Source organism: Somniosus microcephalus, chromosome 7, assembly GCF_052327205.1.
Source record: "Somniosus microcephalus isolate GS21.2 chromosome 7, FLI_Smic_1.0, whole genome shotgun sequence".
Classification (NCBI taxonomy): domain Eukaryota; kingdom Metazoa; phylum Chordata; class Chondrichthyes; order Squaliformes; family Somniosidae; genus Somniosus; species Somniosus microcephalus.
Genome location: NC_140993.1, coordinates 21,056,847 through 21,080,893, shown reverse-complemented (window position 1 = coordinate 21,080,893; position 24,047 = coordinate 21,056,847). Strand labels below are relative to the sequence as shown.

The 24,047-nt window shown below is 50.5% G+C and overlaps 1 long non-coding RNA gene across 1 annotated transcript; it reads right to left on the bottom strand.

Moving 5' to 3' along the window:
* Positions 1-203: 203 nt before the first annotated feature.
* Positions 204-3,406, bottom strand: LOC147114551 (uncharacterized). Its single transcript, XR_015078908.1, has 2 exons — positions 3,343-3,406; positions 204-1,413 (listed from the first exon to the last, which is right to left on the bottom strand). It is a non-coding gene; the product is annotated as an uncharacterized LOC147114551 (long non-coding RNA).
* Positions 3,407-24,047: the final 20,641 nt, after the last annotated feature.

Here is a 24,047-nt window from a genome sequence, read left to right as displayed (position 1 = left end):
CCAACACATATCCCACCCTATCCCTGTAACCCCAAGTATTTAAGCCCCCTAACACTAAGGGTCAATTTATCATAGCCAATCAACCTAACCCGCACATCTTTGGATGATAAACCCGCATTTGGACTGGAAGAGCCTGGAGTTATTGACGGGCAATGTGGAGAATCCGCAGCTGTAAAGAGAGAGACTAATATCTTCAGACAAAGGACTCTGAAACTGCGCAGGCGCAACCAATTTATTTTGTTGGCAGATGTCACGTCCTTATAACATTAACCCTATGAAATACAGTGTAATACTCAATTCAAATCTATTAAATCAAGGTTTTGCATTGCCAAGAGGAAATTGAAGATGAATATTGGGGTGGGGGGGGGAGTCCACATTTCATAACATTGGGACTGCAATGGACCTATTATAGATTCTAGAATCTCAGTCTTAAATGGCTGACCCCTTAGCCTGAGACTATGCCCCAGATGATTCTGAGGGGGATTGACAGGGTAGATGTTGAGAGGCTGTTTCCCCCTGGTTGGACAGTCTAGAACTAGGGGGCATAGTCTCAGGATAAGGGTTCGGCTATTTAAGACTGAGGTGAGGAGAAATTTCCTCACTCTGAGGTTTGTGAATCTTTGGAATTCTCTACCCCAAAGGACTGTGGATGTTGAATCGTTGAGTATATTTAAGACTGAGATTGATAGATTTTTGGACTGTCGGGGAATCGAGGGATATGGAGATCAGGCAGGAAAGTGGAGTTGCGGTCAAAGATCAGCCATGATCTTATTGAATGGCGGAGCAGGCTCGAGGGGCCGCATGGCCTAATTCATCTCTTGCTCCTAATTCTTATGCCTTATCTTATGTATGTCTATGGGGGTTATTTTGGACAATGGGTGAAATCAGGCGCTAAATGGGTGCGGTGCTAATAAGATTAGCCTGTTTGAAAGTCAAGATTTAGCTCACAATTTTGGTCCTAATTGCCGATTACCATAATTTGAATTTGCCTGGAGGTGCAGACTCCAGACACCTGCAGGTTTAGCATTCATGGCAGAGGTGGAGGTGGCCCAGAGGAGAAGAGATGATCTGTAGCTGCAGGGGGGAAGGACGCCATCTCGCCCTCCAGTCATTCAGTCCTGCAGCATCTGGTGCTGGTCTGCCTGGCCTCATGTCCTCCTCCCGTTCCTCCTCCAGGCCAAGGTGCCGCTAGCAAGGTGCCCAGGACCAAGCACTCCCTTTCTCCTGGTGACTCCTATAAGGTGGAGTAGCACGGCACGCACTCTTTCAAGCTGAAGTCCTCAGAGAGTTTCTGGAATAAATGTTGCTCGAGTGTTGGTGAATTCTTGACAAAATGTCCCAGGAAAGTCTCCCGATGTGTCTCAGGGGTCCTCCTCACAGCTTCAGCAGCAATGACCATGAACGTGCTGGTCGCTGTAAGGAGAGTTGAAGGGTTAGCCACCTAAATGCTGTACAGCCGCTTTAATGAACGCTAGCAGGCATTTTAAGTGGCAATCAGCAGTTAAACAAGCCTATGGGCGGCCGTTCCTAATGCTGGCTTCATCTCTTTTGCCATGATGGTGCCTTGCATTAACCGCGGGCTAAACCAGCATTTCAACTTTAGGCCCCATCTTGAACACCTCTTTAGCGCCTAAAATATTCAGCGAAAATTGCCCGCTTTGTATTGTTTCCTTGGCACACTTCCTTGGACACTAGGCAATTTTGATGGGTGACTCGGCAAGTATGATGTCAACTGTTTTGTAACGGCAGGTTCAAGTAACCGAACGGGTGGCAATTAGATTTCCTGAATCTCCTATTGGTTCCGTTCCTTGCCTGTGAGGGTGATAGTAACCACACTAGGGCAAACTTTAACACTGCTGTGCGTTCGTTGTGTTTGGCAAAGAGTTCAACCCCTCTCGTGTCAGTTTTGAACTCTGAACTAACTTAAAGGCCGCAGGTTGGAAAGCTTGTAGAAGTGTGTAGAAAGTGTAACGTGGCCCACTTAAATTAATCTACTTCCTGCCCCCTGAAAGGATAGTTACTGACTCAGAGACTAGGGTCCTAAATTTAAATAAAGGAAACAACGATGGTACGAGGCGCGAGTTGGGTAGGATTGATTGGAGAATGTCACTCAAAGGGTTGACGGTGGATAGGCAATGGCAAACATTCAAAGACCGCATGGATGAACTACAGAATTTGTTCATCCCAGTTTGGCATAAAAATAAAACAAAAAAGGTGACTCAACCGTGGCTAACAAGGGAAATTAGGGATAGCATAAGATCCAAGGAGAGGACATATAAATTGGCCAGAAAAAGCAGTAAACCTGAGGATTGGGAGCAGTTTAGGATTCAGCAAAGGAGGACAAAGGGATTAACTAAGAGGGGGAAAATAGAGTATGAGAGTAAGCTTGCAGGGAACATAAAAACTGAGTGTAAAAGCTTTTATAGATATGTGAAGAGAAAAAGATTGGTGAAGTCAAGCATAGGTCCCTTGCAGTCAGAATCAGGGGAATTTATAATGGAGAACAAAGAAATGGCAGACCAATTAAATACATATTTTGGTTCTGTCTTCACAAAGGAGGACACAAATAACCGACCAGAGATGTCGGGGAACATAGGGTCTGATGAAAGGGAGGAACTGAAAGAAATCAGTATCTGTAGGGAAATGGTGTTAGGGAAATTGACGGGATTGAAGGCCGATAAATCCCCAGGGCCTGATGGTCTACATCCCAGGGTACTTAAGGAAGTGGCCCTAGAAATAGTAGATGCATTGCTGGTCATCTTCCAACATTTGATAAAATCTGGAACAGTACCCATGGATTGGAGGGTAGCTAATGTTACCCCACTATTCAAAAAAGGTGGTAGAGAGAAAACAGGAAATTACAGACCAGTAAGCCTGACATCGGTAGTGGGGAAAATGCTAGAGTCCATTATAAAAGATGTGATAGCAGAGCACTTGGAAAACAGTGACAGGATCGGACAAAGTCAACATGGATTTACAAAAGGTAAATTGTGCTTGACTAATCTACTGGAATTTTTTGAGGATTTAACTGGTAAAATAGATAAGGGAGAACCAGTGGATGTGGTGTATTTGGACTTTCAAAAGGCTTTCGATAAGGTCCCGCATAAGAGATTAGCATGTAAAGATAAGGCACATGGGATTGGGGGCAAGGTATTGACTTGGATAGAGAACTGGTTGGCAGACAGAAAGCAAAGAGTTGGAATAAACTGGTCTTTTTCCGAGTGGCAGGCAGTGACTAGTGGGGTACCGCAGGGATCGGTCCTTGGACCCCAGCTATTCACAATGGGCCAGAAATTCCAGAACGGGGCTTGCAGTGCGTGCAAGCCCCGTATTTGCACTTACCCCGCGCTCCTGCCGATCAGCTCCAGGGACGCCTGCACTTGCAGAAACTGAAAGAAGAATCCCGGGCAGCGTATGACGTCACGCCGCCCAGGAGTGCAGCCAGCGCGGAGCCAGGAGCGTGCAGTGTAAGTGAGACACGCCCCTTAAGGTCTCATTGTAGCAGGACACGCCCCCAATCGCTCCAAGCAGCTGCACAGGACTTTGGAGTTACAAAGCTGCAGGGAAGGTAAGTTATCTGCTATTTTATGAATGTTTTGTGTACTTTTTTAAAATTTTAAAAACGTGTAAATGATTTTGATGACTCTTACATAGTTTTAAAGAGAATTGAAGCTATTTAAGCAATTTTTAAAGCCTTGAAAACATTCTATTAATTCTTTGCAGTTAATTAGCAAAGTGAAATGGCTGGAATTAGCACAATTAACGTGATTAAAAGAACTCAGAACTTCACTGATGATGACCTCAGCAATCTCCGCAACGAGGTGGAGGCGAGGCGCCTGCGCATCATTGGGAATGAGCAGTCGAGAGCTCCGCGAAAAGGTCAGACGGCAGCGTGGTCGGAAGTTGCAGAAGCTGTCAGCGCGACCTCCACCAATCCACGTACAGCGGAACAATGCCGCAAGAAGTTCAGTGACATGCTCCGATCTGTCAGAGTTTGTGCAGTTATAACTAAAGTGTACTGTAACATTGATTAGAATTTAAGTTAGCCAGATCTATAAAGGCTTTCTTTTACAGCAGTCAATTTACTTCTTGGTAAAGTCACCTGAGGTAGCAATAAAACTTTATGGCTTTGGGGCCATCTGAAGGATACCTAATGTTCTGTTATCTTGATTGCATTGCTTGGAGCTGTAAAACTTTATTTTGTAGCAGTCACCATTTTGCACATGTTTAAAAACGTTGAAAGAGGTAGTTAGCATCTTTATTTTTGTTATATCACTAAGAATCAAACACAAATAGTTAAACCTGTTTACAAAGTGATTTAAAAACTGTTAACATTGCATTAAGTAGGTCATTAACATCCTTGAAGGAAGAAAGACAAGTACAGACGAATTATTTCCAATAACACTTCCTCACTGTTCCTGTCCATAACTTTTCTTGAACGTTCATAACTATTACTTAAAATTTACAAGTTATTCACTTTATACATTGAAACTGAATCTGAGAAGTTTTTCATTATGCAATAAAAGGTCAATGTTGCACTTTATTATGTCTCTGCTTCTGTCTTTGCCTTGCGGGGGGAGGGGTAGGTACAGGGCATAACTACCGCGTGAAGGTGTTGGCTACCAGCAGTTTGCGAGCAGCCTTACATTCGGCGGCACTTGGTTCCTCTCCATGAGGCCTGGCAGCATGCACATAGCCATCGCCTTCATCCTCCGCTTCCACAGGCAGCTGATCCTCATTGTTAAGGGTCAGTCTTTCCTGCAGGGCAAGTCGTGCTATTGTTAAATTTTTCATTTTACTGACATGTAAAATGTTGGCCCAGTAATTCCCTTCCAAATGCGCGAGTACGGTCGGGGTACTTACGCATCTGGCCGGATGAAATGCCGGTTTTCAGCATGCACAGTGCATGTGGGGAAAACCGGCATTTCCTGTCCTCTGAACGAAGGGGTTCAGAGTCAGAACGCGTGCGACTGCACAGGCAGCGCGTGCGCAGTATAATTCGCCGCTTTCATTAATGCTTTCAGTGAGGTCAAGTCATCACAACTTACACATGAAAAAAGCATGGGTACAGTTGCTCCAGAGGCTGCGGAGGAAGATATTTCTTATCGTGGAGCTTCTGAAAGTATGTATGTCTGTATATATTCCTTTGCGTGTTATGTATATATTCCTTTACTTATGTGTATGAATGTATTATTTAATTATGACTTTCAGAGAAAGTAACTTATTGGAAAATCATAATTAAAAACATACATTCATACACATTAGTAAAGGAATATAAAACATACATACATATACGTAAAGGAATATATGTGGACAGACATACATAACTCATTCTCACATTCCATTCACACAGCCACAATTGCTCCTTCTACCTACCGTTCTGAAAACCCTTTTAAAAAAAAAAATTTAAACTTTAAAACTTACTTAAAATTTCTTAAAATAACTTCCCTCCCTTTCCCAAACAAAATTATTGCATTTCAAAAGCTCCACGATAAAATATATCTTCCTCCGCAGCCAATGAATAACTTTACACTTGCTTTTTTCAAGTGTAACTTCTAAGGACTTAACCTCACTGAATCCATCAGTGAAATCCACAAAGTTCACTGCGCAAGCGCTGCCTGTGCAGTCGCACGCACTGTGAATAGACCTCGGGTCTGGAAATGCCGGCGTTCCCCGCATGCGCTGTTCCTGCTGAACGCCGGCATTTCCAACGGCCAGAAGCGTGAGTAACCCGAACATACTCACGCTTCTGGCCTGGAATTTCTGGCCCAATATATATTAATGATCTAGACGAGGGAATTAGATGTAATATCTCCAAGTTTGCAGATGACACAAAGCTGGGTGGGCGTGTGTGCTGTGAGGAGGATACTGAGAAACTCCAGTATGATTTGGACAGGTTGGGTGATTGGGCAGAAGCATGGCAGATGCAATATAGCGTGGATAAATGTGAGGTTATCCACTTTGGTGTCAAAAACAGGAAGGCAGATTATTATCTGAATGGCAATAGATTGGGAGAAGGGGAAGTGCAACAAGACCTGGGTGTTCATGTGCACCAGTCGCTGAAGGTAAGCATGCAGATGCAGCAGGCGGTTAAGAAGGCAAATGGTATGTTGGCTTTTGTAGCGAGAGGGTTTGAGTACAGGAGCAAGGATGTCTTGCTGCAGTTGTACAGGGCCTTGGTGAGACCACATCTTGAGTATTGTGTGCAGTTTTGGTCACCTTATCTGAGGCAGGATGTTCTTGCCATGAAGGGAGTGCAGCAAAGATTCACTACGCTGATACCTGGGGTGGCAGGAATGACGTATGAGGAGAGATTGGGCCGATTGGGCTTATATTTGCTGGAGTTTAGAAGAATGAGAGGGGATCTCTTTGAAACTTATAAAATTCTAACTGGACCAGACAGACTAGATGCAGGAAGCATGTTCCCGATGGTGGGGGAGTCCAGAACCAGGGGTCACAGTCTAATGATAAGGGGTAAGCCATTTAGGACAGAGATGAGGAGGAATTTCTTCACCCAGAGAGTGGTGAACCTATGGAATTCTCTACCACAGAAGGCAGTTGAGGCCAATTCATTAAATATATTCAAGAAGGAGTTAGATATATTTCTTAAGGCTAAAGGGATCAAGGGATATGGGGAGAAGGCAGGGGCAGGGTACTGAGTTTGGATGATCAGCCATGATCTCATTGAATGGCAGAGCAGGCTCAAGGGGCTGAATGGCCTACTCCTGCTCCTATCTTCTATGTTTCTATGTACTAGTCCTAGCCCCTTTAGGGCTATCCCGGATCAGGCGTATTTCTCAGGTGTTCATTTTCAACTAAAGTTTGAGGTAGCTGAATCCTAAAGATGCTTAACTGGGTCTAAAGGTCTGGGCTATCTCTCCCTAAAGGAAAGGGACAACCCGAGAATGTTACCGTCCTCCAGATAGCACTTTTAATAAGTTTAGCCAGACTGTAACGTCCCGGATATTATGAAGGTTCGGCGATCTGCCCTCAGAAATGTACCTCTTCACCAAAGAGTGTACAGAGATTGAGTTCGCGAGTTATTGATACAGAAGACTTATGTGAGACAATTCTAAAAATATATAGAGATTTATTAAAAGAACTGACATGCAATTTACAGTAGTTGACTCAGTCAATCGCAACATTAACAGTTCTATAAAGAGAAAAAATACGATCTTATTTTTAACAGAGAATCTTACTTTTAAATCTTAACTTCGCTACAGTATTACAATTCTTAAAATTTTCTATACAGGATATCCATCAATATCAAATTACCTTCGATCCCCGAGGTACAAAGGGTGTAAGGCTACAGAGCCGCCTCTGTAGTCAAAAATCACTTTGCCCGATTAAAGCGACTCTGATTTGAGACTTCAATATTTATACCCTTTTTCAGTTGTATTCCATAAGGTTTCTGTTAATACAAGTTAATTATCACTATTCATCTTTCTGCTGACCTCTGCAATTCTTACTGCCGCATCAGCAATAGTTATTGGGAGTTTACTATATAGGTGTGAAGGGCTAATATCCCTTACCTCATGTGTCATCTTTAAGATGTTTAATCAAGATCATTTATCCAGGGTTGACCATTGTTCTGTTCCAACAAGGCCACTCATTTGGAGCCACCCATTCTTCTGTTTTAATAAGGTTATTTATTCAGAGTCAACAACTGTCTTATCTCAACAAGGCCAGAATTCTTTCAAAAGGTAGTGTATTTTTCTAAAAATGTTATATAGTTTATTCCTTCACACCCCCAGGTTTTGCCCAGGAGTATTAGTAATTAATTCCCACATTGTAAGCAGGCATTGGAAACTTGTAAGCTATATTAGGTAGAAATTACAGCACAGAAACAGGCCATTCGGCCCAACTGGTGTTTATGTTCCACACAAGCCTCCTCCCACCCTACTTCATCTAAACCCATCAACATATTCCTCTAGTCCTTTCTCCCTCATGTGTTTATCTAGCTCCCACATTTTGATTCATGGATTATGACAGTTTCTGGTTGAAGTTATACTGTTGAAAAAACTTTCTGTCATGTTGAATTTTGTCCTCGTTGTTATCTCAATCCATGCTCCAGTCTGACTTGATCTATAGCTAAGAGCGAAATTTCTTCGAAAAAGTAGAGGCAGTGGCTTTCTCCTTCAGGATCAGGGTAATAGGAAGGGGATCGCTTTAAATTCAATCTGAGATTGTAGGATTATTATTCATTTTGATTACTAGTTCTAACTAATGGAGACAACAACATAGAAACTGGTAAAAAGAAAGACTTGCATTTCTATAGTGCCTTTCATGATCGCAGCACGTCCCAAAGTGCTTTAAGGCAATGAAGTACTTTTGAAGTGTAGCCACTGTTGTAGTGTAGGAAACGCGGTCCCACAGACAACCTGATATAATGACTATAATACTAATCTACCGATACAAAAGCAAAATACTGCAGATGCTGGAAACCTGAAATAAAAACAGAAAACGCTGGAAATACTCAGCAGGTCAAAGCAGCATCTGTGGAGAGAGAAACAGGGTCAACGTTTCAGGTCGATGACCCTTCGTCACTAATCTACTGACATTGGTTGAGTGATATTGGCCAGCGCCGGGGAGAACTTCACTGCTCTTCTTCAAAATAGAGCTGTAGGATCTTTTATGTCCTCCTGAGATGGCAGAGGGGACCTCAGTTCAACATCTCCGAAAAACACAAGCCACGAAATTCACCTCCGTAGCACCAGTACTTTTGGCCTTTTTTTAAAAAATGGCGTCCGCCTCGCTTCCGCCCACTTCCGCGTGGCCCGCGCTGTTCGCCATCTTGGTGAGGGTGATAGTGCAGGCGATACGTGCTTGCGCCTGCAGTATGCAGAGTAGGCAGATCTGCCTCAGAGCAGGGCGATGACAGCGCTGCCAGTGGCGCTCCAGGTGACAGTGGCCCTCAATTTTTTCACCAGCAGATCCTTCCAGGTTGGAACAGGCAGCAAAGCAAAAATCTCTCAGTTCGCCATCCATCGCTGCATCCGGGAGGTCACAGAGGATCTGTACGCTAGGAGAGGGGACTTCATTATCTTCTCTCTAAACAGAGAGAAGCAGGACAAGCGTGCACGTGGCTTTGCCAGGATAGTGGGCTTCCCCATGGTGCAGGGCACCATCGACTGCACACACATGGCTTTGCGGGCACCGCATCTCAATGGTGAGATATACCATAACCGCAAAGGTTACCACTCAATTAATGTGCAGTTGGTGTGCGACCACGCCCAGTACATCTTGCTGATGAATGCCCGCTATCCTGGCAGCAGTCATGATGCGTTCACCATGTGGCAGTTCGCTGTGCCAGGAATTTTCCAGCCACCACGCCGAACCCGAGAGTGGCTGCTCGGCGACAAGGGCTATCCGTTCTGCACCTGGCAGTTGACTCCCCTCTGCAACCCCACCACTCGTAGCCAGCACTCATATAATGACAGCCATGCAGCCACGAGGAACCTCATCGAGCAGACCGCCGGGTTGCTGTAGCAACAGTTCCGCTGCCTTGACCGCTCGGGATGAGCCCTCCAGTACTTGCCGGAGTGGGTGTCCCAATTCATGATGGTCTGCTGCACAACTTGGCCATCATGAAAGCGCAGCCCTTGCCACTACGGGTTCCACAACCACCTCAGGAGGAGGAGGCGGAGGAAGAGGAGGAAGGGAGGAGGCAGCCTGCACATCCATGTTCTGGACGGACTGTCTGTGAGCGCATCATCAGACTCTGGTTCCCCTGAATGAAACCCCAGATCCCTTTTGCACAACACTTCCCCACCTTACCATCCCTCTGTCACGAACCATCACAGCATCCTCTTGGTCACAATGGTGAAATAAAAGCCACCACAAAACAAACATTCCAAACCAAATTTATAAATCAATCAGTCCAATATTACATAACAAAGTCAACTAATCACCCTTATGCATTCCCTTAGTGCCTGTCTTGCGTGTGCCTTTGCCTGTCCTAGTGCTCCTACGCAGTGCTACATAGAAACATCGAAGATAGGAGCAGGAGTAGGCCACTCGGCTCCTCGAGCCTACTCGGTCATTCAATGAGATCATGGCTGATCATCCAAATTCAGTAGCCTGTCCCTGCCTTCTCCCCATATCCCTTGATCCCTTTAGCCTTAAGAAATATATCTAACTCCTTCTTTAATATATTTAATGAATTGGCCTCAACTGCCTTCTGTGGTAGAGAATTCCACAGGTTCACCACTCTCTGGGTGAAGAAATTCCTCCTCATCTCAGTCCTAAATGGCTTACCCCTTATCCTTAGACTGTGACCCCTGGTTCTGGACTCCCCCACCATCGGGAACATGCTTCCTGCATCTAGTCTGTCTGGTCCTGTTAGAATTTTATAAGTTTCAAAGAGATCCCCTCTCATTCTTCTAAACTCCAGCGAGGTGGGAGGGAAAGCAGTGAGTGAGGAGGACATAAAAAACCTGCAAAAGGACATAGACAGGCTAAGTGAGTGGGCAGAGATTTGGCAGATGCAATATAATGTTGGAAAGTGTGAGGTTATGCACTTTGGCAGAAAAAATCAAAGAGCAAGTTATTATCTAAATGGAGAGAAACTGCAAAGTGCTACAGTACAAAGGGATCTGGTGCATGAAACACAAAAAGTTAGTATGCAGGTGCAGCAGGTGATCAGGAAGGCCAATGGAATCTTGGCTTTTATTGCGAGGGGGATGGAGTATAAAAACAGGGAAGTCTTGCTGCAGTTATACAGGGTATTGGTGAGGCCACACCTGGAATACTGCGTGCAGTTTTGGTTTCCATATTTAAGAAAAGATATACTTGCTCTCGAGGTGGTTCAGAGAAGGTTCACTCGGTTGATTCCGGAGATGAGGGGGTTGACGTATGAGGAAAGGTTGAGTAGGTTGGGACTCTACTCATTGGAGTTCAGAAGAATGAGAGGCGATCTTATCGAAACATATAAGATTGTGAGGGGGCTTGATCGGGTGGATGCAGTGAGGATGTTTCCACTGATGGGTGAGACTAGAACTAGGGAGCATAATCTAAGAATAAGGGGCTGCCCTTTCAAAACTGAGATGAGGAGAAACTTCTTCACTCAGAGGGTAGTAAATCTATGGAATTTGCTACCCCAGAGAGCTGCGGAAGCTGCAACATTAAATAAATTTAAAATGGAGATAGACAGTTTCCTAGCAGATAAGGGAATTAGGGGTTACGGGGAGAGGGCAGGGAAGTGGACGTGAGTCTAGATTCGGATCAGCCATGATCCTATTGAATGGCGGAGCAGGCCCGAGGGGCCGTATGGCCTACTCCTGCTCCTACTTCTTATGTTCTTATGTTCTTATGAGTATAAGCCCAATCGACCCAATCTCTCCTCATACGTCATTCCTGCCATCCCAGGTATCAGCCTGGTGAATCTTTGCTGCACTCCCTCCATGGCAAGAACATCCTTCCTCAGATAAGGCAACCAAAACTGCACACAATACTCAAGATGTGGTCTCACCAAGGTCCTGTACAACTGCAGCAAAATATCCTTGTTCCTGTACTCAAACCCTCTTGCTACGAAGGCCAACATACCATTTGCCTTCTTAACCGCCTGCTGCACCTGCATGCTTACCTTCAGCGACTGGTGCACAAGGACACCCAGGTCTCGTTGCACTTCCCCTTCTCCCAATCTATTGCTGTTCAGATAATAATCTGCCTTCCTGTCTCGCATTTATCCACATTATAGTGCATCTGCCATGCATCTGCCCATTCACCCAACCTGTCCAAATCATACTGGAGTTTCTCGGCATCCTCCTCACAGCACACACGCCCACCCAGCTTTGTGTCATCTGCAAACTTGGAAATATTATATCTAGTTCCCTCGTCTATGTCATTAATATATATTGTGAATAGCTGGGGTCCTAGGACCGATCCCTGCGGTACCCCACTAGCCACTGCCTGCCACTTGGAAAAATACCTGTTTATTCCAACTCTTTGCTTCCTGTCTGCCAACCAGTTCTCTATCCAAGTCAATACATTGCCCCCAATCCCATGTGCCTTAACTTTACATGCTAATCTCTTATGCGGGACCTTATCGAAAGCCTTCTGAAAGTCCACCCCAGTGGCTGCAGCACAGCTGATGGAAGGCTGCTGATTTTCAGTGGGCGAGACTGCAGATGATCTTACTGGATGACCTCGAGCAGCACTAGGCTTAATAGGCCCGGCTTTGGACTACATAAGAACATAAGAAACAGGAGCAGGAGTAGCCCATACGGCCCCTCGAGCCTGCTCCGTCATTCAATAAGATCATGGCCGATCATCGACCTCAACTCCACTTTCCTGCCCGATCTCCATATCCCTCGATTCCCCTAGAGTCCAAAAATCTATCGATGTCAGCCTTGAATATACTCAAAGACTCAGCATCCACAGCCCTCTGGGGCAGAGAATTCCAAAGATTCACAACCCTCTGAGTGAAGAAATTCCTCCTCATCTCAGTCTTAAATGGCCGACCCCTTATCCTGAGACTGTGCCCCCTAGTTCTAGACTCTCCAGCCAGGGGAAACAACCTCTCAGCATCTACCCTGTCAATCCCCTTCAGAATCTTATATGTTTCAATGAGATCACCTCTCATTCTTCTAAACTCCAGAGAGTATAGGCCCATTCTACACAATCTCTCATCATAGGACAACCCTCTCATCCCAGGAATCAATCTAGTGAACCTTCGTTGCACCACCTCCAAGGCAAGTCTATCCTGCACCACCTTGGCATGGGGGACAGCAGTCTGGGCTGTCTGACAGGCAACATCAAGGGCACTGGCGGAGTGGCAGTGGTGGGAGGACGAATGCTATCATCCTGAGAGAGGACAGGAGGTTCGTGCTCCACGGAGCCACAGCCACTCCCCTGGGGCGGCGCCTCAGCAATCCTAGTAATCTGCTGGAGGACAGGTTGCTGGACTGCTGGGACACCCTGCAAACCCCTTTCAACACGGGTAAACCCAGCCACGGTGGCAGCAGTCTGAGCTTGCGTGGCAGCAAGCTGAGCCTGCATGAGAGCGGACTGAGCTTCCGAAGCAGCTCTCAGACATTGGGTCATTTCCGCTTGTGCTGCAATGGAAGCTGAGACATCGGCCATCAGACGCTGCATCACGGTTGAGTCCACAAATTGCCCATGACTTCCATCCTGGAAATTATAAGCTCCAAGCTCTGCGCAAAGTTGGTGCCAGACTCCTCCATGCACTTTGAAAGTGACAACAGGCTCTCTGGCTGGCCTGCTATTGCACCAAGCATTTCTGTGTACATGCCCATCAACCTTCTTCTGTAGGCTGCCCCATCGAAGTCCACACCTGAGCCCTCTGCAGCAGAACACGTGCGACCTCACCCTCCAGGGAGCTGGCACCTGTGCTAACCTTTCCCCCTGCCCTGGCTGCAGCCCACTCGTGTCCGGTGACTCACCACATGCAGATCCCGCCTCTATACTACCCTCTAAAGTACGCACCATGCTAATATCTGAGCTGATGCCTGCGAGTGTCAGATCGAGTGACGGTGTCTCCATCACTCTGCTCTTCCTGCATTGGCTCGCCAGGTTGGAGATCTTGGGTATCTGAAAGGAGAAAGGCCCAAGGGTTGGGTTGTGATGCAGGGAGTGGGGGAAAGCAAGATGTGCATGGTGACACCATCAGCAGCTTGTAAGTGAGAAGAGACTGTGGAATGAGGGGGAAGTGGGATGTGAGCAAGAGGATTAGGTATGAGCGCACCGTCATCATCAATGGTTTCAGGCTTGCCGCTCGCCACGGCCTCAGTGACAGTCCCTCCAATGATGTCGAGCACCGTCTCCTCCACCTGGGTGAGGACATGCAGGCTCACCTGCCCTCCGCCAGTTAGCTGCTGCTGCCTGCGATTGTGAGCCACCTTGTCCAGCCCACGAAGGTCATGTGCTGCCTGCATTACTTTAAGCGGGCGTGGGCCAGTCACGCATCGCGATCCCCGCGCCCGTTTACTTGCCTAATTTAGTATCACCAGCTCTCGCGAGGATGGGTATTCTGTGGCGAGTGTCTCACCTCCTGACTCCCCAAAGCCTTTCCACCATTTACAAGGTACAAGTCGGAAGTGTGATGGAATACTCTCCTCTTGCCTGGATGAGTGCAGCTCCAACAACACTCAAGAAGCTCGACGCCATCCAGGACAAAGCAGCCCGCTTGATCGGCACCCCATCCACCACCTTAAACATTCACTCCCTCCACCACCTGCGCACCGTGGCTGCAGTGTACACCATCTACAAGATGCACTGCAGCAACTCGCCAAGGCTTCTTCGGCAGCACCTCCCAAACCCTCGACCTCTTCCACCTAGAAGGACAAGGGCAGCAGGCGCATGGGAATACCACCACCTCCAAGTTCCCCTCCAAGTCACACACCATCCTGACTTGGAAATATATCACTGTTCCGTCATCGTCGCTGGGTCAAAATCCTGGAACTCCCTCCCTAACAGCACTGTGGGAGCACCTTCACCACACGGACTGCAGCGGTTAAAGAAGGTGGCTCACCACCACCTTCTCAAGGACAATTAGGGATGGGCAATAAATGCTGGCCTTGCCAGCGACGCCCACATCCCATAAACAAATAAAAAAAAGGTTTCGGAGTGAAATAAAGCTTCACTCGCGATCTCACGATGGAACGCCTAAATCTCGGGATTTAAAAAAATGACACCGATTTGTGTATGTGCGGAAAACTTTGTGATTTATGCACGCACTAAACACAGGACTATAAATAGAGTAGCAGATTTCCTGTGGTAAGCCAGAGGATACCTGTGGTAAACCACGTTCACTATCGTATCACTGTTAGTAGTTAGCACTGTTCACCACTGTTCGTTATAACTGTATCACTGACCACTATTGTATCACGGTACGAGGTCGCCTCTTGCCACACTGCTATACCTGGGATGACCACTGCCGACTCCGCCTTGGCTCCACCCACCAGGCCAGGTATAAAGGTGAGCGACTGGCTGGTATTCCTCCTGCTTGGATCGGATCACCCACGAGAGTGGGCTCTGTTATTTAGTCAATAAAAACCTTTAGTCACCTTCGTAACTCTTCGCCTTTTATTGGAGGAATTGATAGGTATATCAATTTTATTGACTAAATTTAATGATGTCCGACAACGAGTCACAACCGGCGGAGGAGCCACCAGCGCAGGTCCCAGGAGCACAGCCACACCAGCCAGCTTGGCTGCGAGCCCTCAGACCGCCGTACCTGGACCTGAACCCACGAGCAGCAAACTCAGCCGCAGACTTTAAACACTGGCTGGTCTGCTTCGAATCATACCTGAGAGAATCCAGCGTCCCTCAGGCATCCAAACTAAGTGTCCTGCAGGCACAACTGAGCCCGAGAGTATACACTCTCATCGAGGACATGACTACCTACGAGACCGCCATCAACCTGCTGAAACAGAAGTACCGGACCCCGGTAAACTACATGTACGCTAGGCACCTCCTAAGATCACGGCCGCAACAGCCAGGAGAATCAGTAGCCGAATTCTCACAGGCGCTATATGCACTCGCCAGGAACTGTGAGTTTAAATCGGTGTCGGCAGCCGAAAATACTGAAGATAATATCCGCGACGCATTCCTGAAAGGCCTACGGTCCGAGTACTCACGGCAAAGACTGCTGGAAGCTAAAGACCTCAGCATGGAAAAAGCTGAAGCCCTCGCTATCTCCCTGGAAGTGGCCCACCAAGATCAGGAAGCATTCACCAGGTACTGCTCGCGACCCTGGGACTCGGGCCCGACCCCTACCACAGCACCCTTCCCAGCGCCGCCCCCGGGACCTACCTCTGCGTCGGCGTCCCGGACCCGACCGGCCCCGCCACCCCCGGCACCGGCCCCGACATCGGGCATCCGCGATCGGGCCGCCGGCTGTTTTTTTTGTGGCCAGGAGAAGCACCCGAGGTCGCGCTGCCCAGCCAAGAACTCCATATGTAAAACCTGCCTGAAGAAAGGCCACTTCTCCAAGGCCTGCAGGAGCGGATCCTCAGAGGCCAGCAGTGCCGCATGCGAACTATGGGGGCGGCCATCTTCGTTTAGGGCAACTGAGGCCAGCATCCCCACACATGAGTCATGGGGGCGGCCATCTTTGTTTAGGGCAACTGAGGCCAGCATCCCCACACATGAGTCATGGGGGCGGCCATCTTTGTTTAGGGCAACTGAGGCCAGCATCCCCACACATGAGTCATGGGGGCGGCCATCTTTGATTAAGGCAACCGACCCCAATAGTGCCTCATGGGGCCCTACCTCGTGGGAGACGCCATTTTACTCACCACGCCCGACCGCCTCGCCCGCAGATGACAACGACTCGCTCAGCTACACACTAGCTTCCGTCACCCTGGACCAAGCCCGCCCGCACCATCTGTCCAAGTCAATGATGGACATCAAAGTGAACGGCCACGCCACGACCTGCCTGTTCGACAGCGGAAGCACGGAGAGCTTCATCCACCCAGACACGGTGAGCCACTACTCCCTCTCTGTCCTACCAACGCGCAGCCGAATCTCGATGGCATCGAGGTCCCACGCCACGGACATCAGCGGCTACTGTGTCGTGACCCTGTCGGTTAAGGGCACGGAGTATAAAAACTTTAAACTCCTCGTCCTCCCCCATCTCTGCGCTGCCGTCCTACTAGGGCTGGACTTCCAATCCCACCTCCAAAGCGTAACCCTAGCATACGGTGGACCCCTCCCCCCACTCACAGTCAACAACCAGCAAACGTTAAACCGCCCACCGCGTAACACCTGCAGCCTCTCCACCCTCAAGGTCCCGCCACCCTCTCTGTTTGCTAACCTTACCCCTGACTGCAAACCCGTCGCTACCAAAAGCAGGCGGTATAGCGCCGGGGACAGAGCCTTCATTAGCTCTGAGGTGCGGCGCCTCCTGAAAGAGGGCATTATCGAGGGGAGCAGCAGCCCCTGGCGTGCCCAGGTCGTAGTCGTAAAGACCGGCGATAAAAACCGCCTGGTCATCGACTACAGCCAGACCATAAACAGATATACCCAGCTGGACGCATACCCCCTCCCCCGCATATCTGACATGGTCAATCAGATTGCACAGTATAAAGTATTCTCGACCATCGACCTGAAGTCGGCCTACCACCAACTCCCTATCCACCCTGAGGACCGCCAGTATACCGCCTTCGAGGCGAATGGGCGCCTATACCACTTCCTTAGGGTCCCCTTCGGTGTCACTAATGGGGTCTCGGTCTTCCAAAGGGAGATGGACCAGATGGTTGACCGGAACGAACTGCAGGCTACATTCCCCTACCTAGATAACGTCACTATCTGCGGCCGCGACCGGCAGGAACATGACGCGAATCTGGAGAAATTCCTCCGTACGGCCCAACGGCTGAACCTCACCTACAATAAGGAGAAATGCGTGTTTAACACCACGCGCCTTGCCATCCTCGGCTGCGTAGTGGAGAACGGAATCATCGGCCCCGACCCAGAAAGAATGCGCCCCCTCATGGAGCTACCCCTCCCCCACTGCCCTAAAGCACTTAGGAGAACCCTGGGGCTTTTCGCCTACTATGCCCAATGGGTACCCAATTACGCGGACAAAGCCAGACCCCTCCTGAAAGCCACTTCCTTCCCCCTCACGGAGGAGGCGTGCGCGGCCTTCTCCCTCATTAAGGGAGACATAGCCAAGGCCACGATGCACGCAGTGGACGAGTCCATCCCCTTTCAGGTGGAGAGCGACGCATCCGACTTCGCCTTAGCCGCCACCCTAAACCAGGAGGGGAGGCCAGTGGCCTTCTTCTCAAGGACCCTACAGGGCCCCGAGATCCGACATTCGTCGGTCGAGAAAGAGGCCCAGGCGATCGTGGAGGCAGTACGGCGCTGGAGGCACTACCTGGCAGGCAAACGATTTACCCTCCTCACCGACCAGTGTTCGGTGGCTTTCATGTTTAATAACAAGCTGAAGGGCAAAATCAAGAATGACAAGATTTTGAGATGGAGAATCGAGCTCTCCACCTACGATTATGAGATCTTGTACCGGCCAGGCAAGCTGAACGAATCCCCTGATGCCCTTTCACGAATGACATGCGCCAGCGCGCATATCGATAGGCTTCAGACCCTCCACGACCAGCTCTGCCACCCCGGAGTCACCAGACTCTACCATTTCATTAAGGCCCGCAACCTGACCTACTCCATCGAGGAGGTCAGGACCATGACCAGGAACTGCCAGACCTGTGCGGAGTGCAAACCGCACTTCTATAGGCCGGACCGAGCAAGCCTGATCAAGGCCACCCGCCCCTTCGAGCGCCTGAGCATCGACTTTAAGGGGCCCCTCCCGTCCTCTGACCGTAATGTGTACTTCCTCAACATCGTTGATGAGTACTCCCGTTTCCCCTTTGCCTTCCCCTGCCCCGACATGACCAGTAGCACGGTCATTAAGTGCCTGAATGCCCTCTTCGCCTTGTTCGGGTTCCCGAACTATATACACAGCGACCGGGGCTCCTCCTTCATGAGCGAGGAACTCCGGCAATTCCTCCTAGAGAGAGGTATTGCAGCAAGCAGGACCACCAGCTACAACCCCAGAGGTAACGGTCAGGTGGAAAGAGAGAACGCGACGGTATGGAAGGCCGTCCTCTTAGCCTTAAAGTCTAAGGGCCTCCCAACCTCCCGCTGGCAAGAAGTCCTCCCGACAGCGCTGCACTCCATCCGGTCATTACTTTGCACGGCCACTAACACCACCCCCCATGAACGAATGTTCGTTTTCCCCAGGAAGTCGACTACGGGAACCACTCTACCAACCTGGCTGACCGCCCCGGGGCCGGTCTGGCTGCGGAAACACGTGAGGACCCATAAAACGGACCCCCTGGTCGAGAGGGTGAACCTCCTGCACGCCAACCCCCAGTACGCCTACGTGGCGTACCCAGACGGGCGGGAGGACACTGTCTCCCTACGAGACCTCGCACCCTCAGCCGATCCGGAAACACCGCCACCACCCCCCCCAACCTCAGTCCAGGTAGACGGCATGCCGGAACCCCACGAGCCCTCGCCGACCACGCAAACACCAGCATCAACACCGGATAAGGCACCAGCACCGGATAAGGCAACACCACCGCTGCGGCGATCGGAGAGGCTTACGAAGCCTCCGGACAGACTGACCTACCAGAATTGGTAGTACACTTCACCCCGCCGGACTTAATTCTAAACAAGGGGTGAATGTGGTAAACCACGTTCACTATCGTATCACTGTTAGTAGTTAGCACTGTTCACCACTGTTCGTTATAACTGTATCACTGACCACTATTGTATCACGGTACGAGGTCGCCTCTTGCCACACTGCTATACCTGGGATGACCACTGCCGACTCCGCCTTGGCTCCACCCACCAGGCCAGGTATAAAGGTGAGCGACTGGCTGGTATTCCTCCTGCTTGGATCGGATCACCCACGAGAGTGGGCTCTGTTATTTAGTCAATAAAAACCTTTAGTCACCTTCGTAACTCTTCGCCTTTTATTGGAGGAATTGATAGGTATATCAATTTTATTGACTAAATTTAATGATGTCCGACAACGAGTCACAACCGGCGGAGGAGCCACCAGCGCAGGTCCCAGGAGCACAGCCACACCAGCCAGCTTGGCTGCGAGCCCTCAGACCGCCGTACCTGGACCTGAACCCACGAGCAGCAAACTCAGCCGCAGACTTTAAACACTGGCTGGTCTGCTTCGAATCATACCTGAGAGAATCCAGCGTCCCTCAGGCATCCAAACTAAGTGTCCTGCAGGCACAACTGAGCCCGAGAGTATACACTCTCATCGAGGACATGACTACCTACGAGACCGCCATCAACCTGCTGAAACAGAAGTACCGGACCCCGGTAAACTACATGTACGCTAGGCACCTCCTAAGATCACGGCCGCAACAGCCAGGAGAATCAGTAGCCGAATTCTCACAGGCGCTATATGCACTCGCCAGGAACTGTGAGTTTAAATCGGTGTCGGCAGCCGAAAATACTGAAGATAATATCCGCGACGCATTCCTGAAAGGCCTACGGTCCGAGTACTCACGGCAAAGACTGCTGGAAGCTAAAGACCTCAGCATGGAAAAAGCTGAAGCCCTCGCTATCTCCCTGGAAGTGGCCCACCAAGATCAGGAAGCATTCACCAGGTACTGCTCGCGACCCTGGGACTCGGGCCCGACCCCTACCACAGCACCCTTCCCAGCGCCGCCCCCGGGACCTACCTCTGCGTCGGCGTCCCGGACCCGACCGGCCCCGCCACCCCCGGCACCGGCCCCGACATCGGGCATCCGCGATCGGGCCGCCGGCTGTTTTTTTTGTGGCCAGGAGAAGCACCCGAGGTCGCGCTGCCCAGCCAAGAACTCCATATGTAAAACCTGCCTGAAGAAAGGCCACTTCTCCAAGGCCTGCAGGAGCGGATCCTCAGAGGCCAGCAGTGCCGCATGCGAACTATGGGGGCGGCCATCTTCGTTTAGGGCAACTGAGGCCAGCATCCCCACACATGAGTCATGGGGGCGGCCATCTTTGTTTAGGGCAACTGAGGCCAGCATCCCCACACATGAGTCATGGGGGCGGCCATCTTTGTTTAGGGCAACTGAGGCCAGCATCCCCACACATGAGTCATGGGGGCGGCCATCTTTGATTAAGGCAACCGACCCCAATAGTGCCTCATGGGGCCCTACCTCGTGGGAGACGCCATTTTACTCACCACGCCCGACCGCCTCGCCCGCAGATGACAACGACTCGCTCAGCTACACACTAGCTTCCGTCACCCTGGACCAAGCCCGCCCGCACCATCTGTCCAAGTCAATGATGGACATCAAAGTGAACGGCCACGCCACGACCTGCCTGTTCGACAGCGGAAGCACGGAGAGCTTCATCCACCCAGACACGGTGAGCCACTACTCCCTCTCTGTCCTACCAACGCGCAGCCGAATCTCGATGGCATCGAGGTCCCACGCCACGGACATCAGCGGCTACTGTGTCGTGACCCTGTCGGTTAAGGGCACGGAGTATAAAAACTTTAAACTCCTCGTCCTCCCCCATCTCTGCGCTGCCGTCCTACTAGGGCTGGACTTCCAATCCCACCTCCAAAGCGTAACCCTAGCATACGGTGGACCCCTCCCCCCACTCACAGTCAACAACCAGCAAACGTTAAACCGCCCACCGCGTAACACCTGCAGCCTCTCCACCCTCAAGGTCCCGCCACCCTCTCTGTTTGCTAACCTTACCCCTGACTGCAAACCCGTCGCTACCAAAAGCAGGCGGTATAGCGCCGGGGACAGAGCCTTCATTAGCTCTGAGGTGCGGCGCCTCCTGAAAGAGGGCATTATCGAGGGGAGCAGCAGCCCCTGGCGTGCCCAGGTCGTAGTCGTAAAGACCGGCGATAAAAACCGCCTGGTCATCGACTACAGCCAGACCATAAACAGATATACCCAGCTGGACGCATACCCCCTCCCCCGCATATCTGACATGGTCAATCAGATTGCACAGTATAAAGTATTCTCGACCATCGACCTGAAGTCGGCCTACCACCAACTCCCTATCCACCCTGAGGACCGCCAGTATACCGCCTTCGAGGCGAATGGGCGCCTATACCACTTCCTTAGGGTCCCCTTCGGTGTCACTAATGGGGTCTCGGTCTTCCAAAGGGAGATGGACCAGATGGTTGACCGGAACGAACTGCAGGCTACATTCCCCTACCTAGATAACGTCACTATCTGCGGCCGCGACCGGCAGGAACATGACGCGAATCTGGAGAAATTCCTCCGTACGGCCCAACGGCTGAACCTCACCTACAATAAGGAGAAATGCGTGTTTAACACCACGCGCCTTGCCATCCTCGGCTGCGTAGTGGAGAACGGAATCATCGGCCCCGACCCAGAAAGAATGCGCCCCCTCATGGAGCTACCCCTCCCCCACTGCCCTAAAGCACTTAGGAGAACCCTGGGGCTTTTCGCCTACTATGCCCAATGGGTACCCAATTACGCGGACAAAGCCAGACCCCTCCTGAAAGCCACTTCCTTCCCCCTCACGGAGGAGGCGTGCGCGGCCTTCTCCCTCATTAAGGGAGACATAGCCAAGGCCACGATGCACGCAGTGGACGAGTCCATCCCCTTTCAGGTGGAGAGCGACGCATCCGACTTCGCCTTAGCCGCCACCCTAAACCAGGAGGGGAGGCCAGTGGCCTTCTTCTCAAGGACCCTACAGGGCCCCGAGATCCGACATTCGTCGGTCGAGAAAGAGGCCCAGGCGATCGTGGAGGCAGTACGGCGCTGGAGGCACTACCTGGCAGGCAAACGATTTACCCTCCTCACCGACCAGCGTTCGGTGGCTTTCATGTTTAATAACAAGCTGAAGGGCAAAATCAAGAATGACAAGATTTTGAGATGGAGAATCGAGCTCTCCACCTACGATTATGAGATCTTGTACCGGCCAGGCAAGCTGAACGAATCCCCTGATGCCCTTTCACGAATGACATGCGCCAGCGCGCATATCGATAGGCTTCAGACCCTCCACGACCAGCTCTGCCACCCCGGAGTCACCAGACTCTACCATTTCATTAAGGCCCGCAACCTGACCTACTCCATCGAGGAGGTCAGGACCATGACCAGGAACTGCCAGACCTGTGCGGAGTGCAAACCGCACTTCTATAGGCCGGACCGAGCAAGCCTGATCAAGGCCACCCGCCCCTTCGAGCGCCTGAGCATCGACTTTAAGGGGCCCCTCCCGTCCTCTGACCGTAATGTGTACTTCCTCAACATCGTTGATGAGTACTCCCGTTTCCCCTTTGCCTTCCCCTGCCCCGACATGACCAGTAGCACGGTCATTAAGTGCCTGAATGCCCTCTTCGCCTTGTTCGGGTTCCCGAACTATATACACAGCGACCGGGGCTCCTCCTTCATGAGCGAGGAACTCCGGCAATTCCTCCTAGAGAGAGGTATTGCAGCAAGCAGGACCACCAGCTACAACCCCAGAGGTAACGGTCAGGTGGAAAGAGAGAACGCGACGGTATGGAAGGCCGTCCTCTTAGCCTTAAAGTCTAAGGGCCTCCCAACCTCCCGCTGGCAAGAAGTCCTCCCGACAGCGCTGCACTCCATCCGGTCATTACTTTGCACGGCCACTAACACCACCCCCCATGAACGAATGTTCGTTTTCCCCAGGAAGTCGACTACGGGAACCACTCTACCAACCTGGCTGACCGCCCCGGGGCCGGTCTGGCTGCGGAAACACGTGAGGACCCATAAAACGGACCCCCTGGTCGAGAGGGTGAACCTCCTGCACGCCAACCCCCAGTACGCCTACGTGGCGTACCCAGACGGGCGGGAGGACACTGTCTCCCTACGAGACCTCGCACCCTCAGCCGATCCGGAAACACCGCCACCACCCCCCCCAACCTCAGTCCAGGTAGACGGCATGCCGGAACCCCACGAGCCCTCGCCGACCACGCAAACACCAGCATCAACACCGGATAAGGCACCAGCACCGGATAAGGCAACACCACCGCTGCGGCGATCGGAGAGGCTTACGAAGCCTCCGGACAGACTGACCTACCAGAATTGGTAGTACACTTCACCCCGCCGGACTTAATTCTAAACAAGGGGTGAATGTGGTAAACCACGTTCACTATCGTATCACTGTTAGTAGTTAGCACTGTTCACCACTGTTCGTTATAACTGTATCACTGACCACTATTGTATCACGGTACGAGGTCGCCTCTTGCCACACTGCTATACCTGGGATGACCACTGCCGACTCCGCCTTGGCTCCACCCACCAGGCCAGGTATAAAGGTGAGCGACTGGCTGGTATTCCTCCTGCTTGGATCGGATCACCCACGAGAGTGGGCTCTGTTATTTAGTCAATAAAAACCTTTAGTCACCTTCGTAACTCTTCGCCTTTTATTGGAGGAATTGATAGGTATATCAATTTTATTGACTAAATTTAATGATGTCCGACAACGAGTCACAACCGGCGGAGGAGCCACCAGCGCAGGTCCCAGGAGCACAGCCACACCAGCCAGCTTGGCTGCGAGCCCTCAGACCGCCGTACCTGGACCTGAACCCACGAGCAGCAAACTCAGCCGCAGAC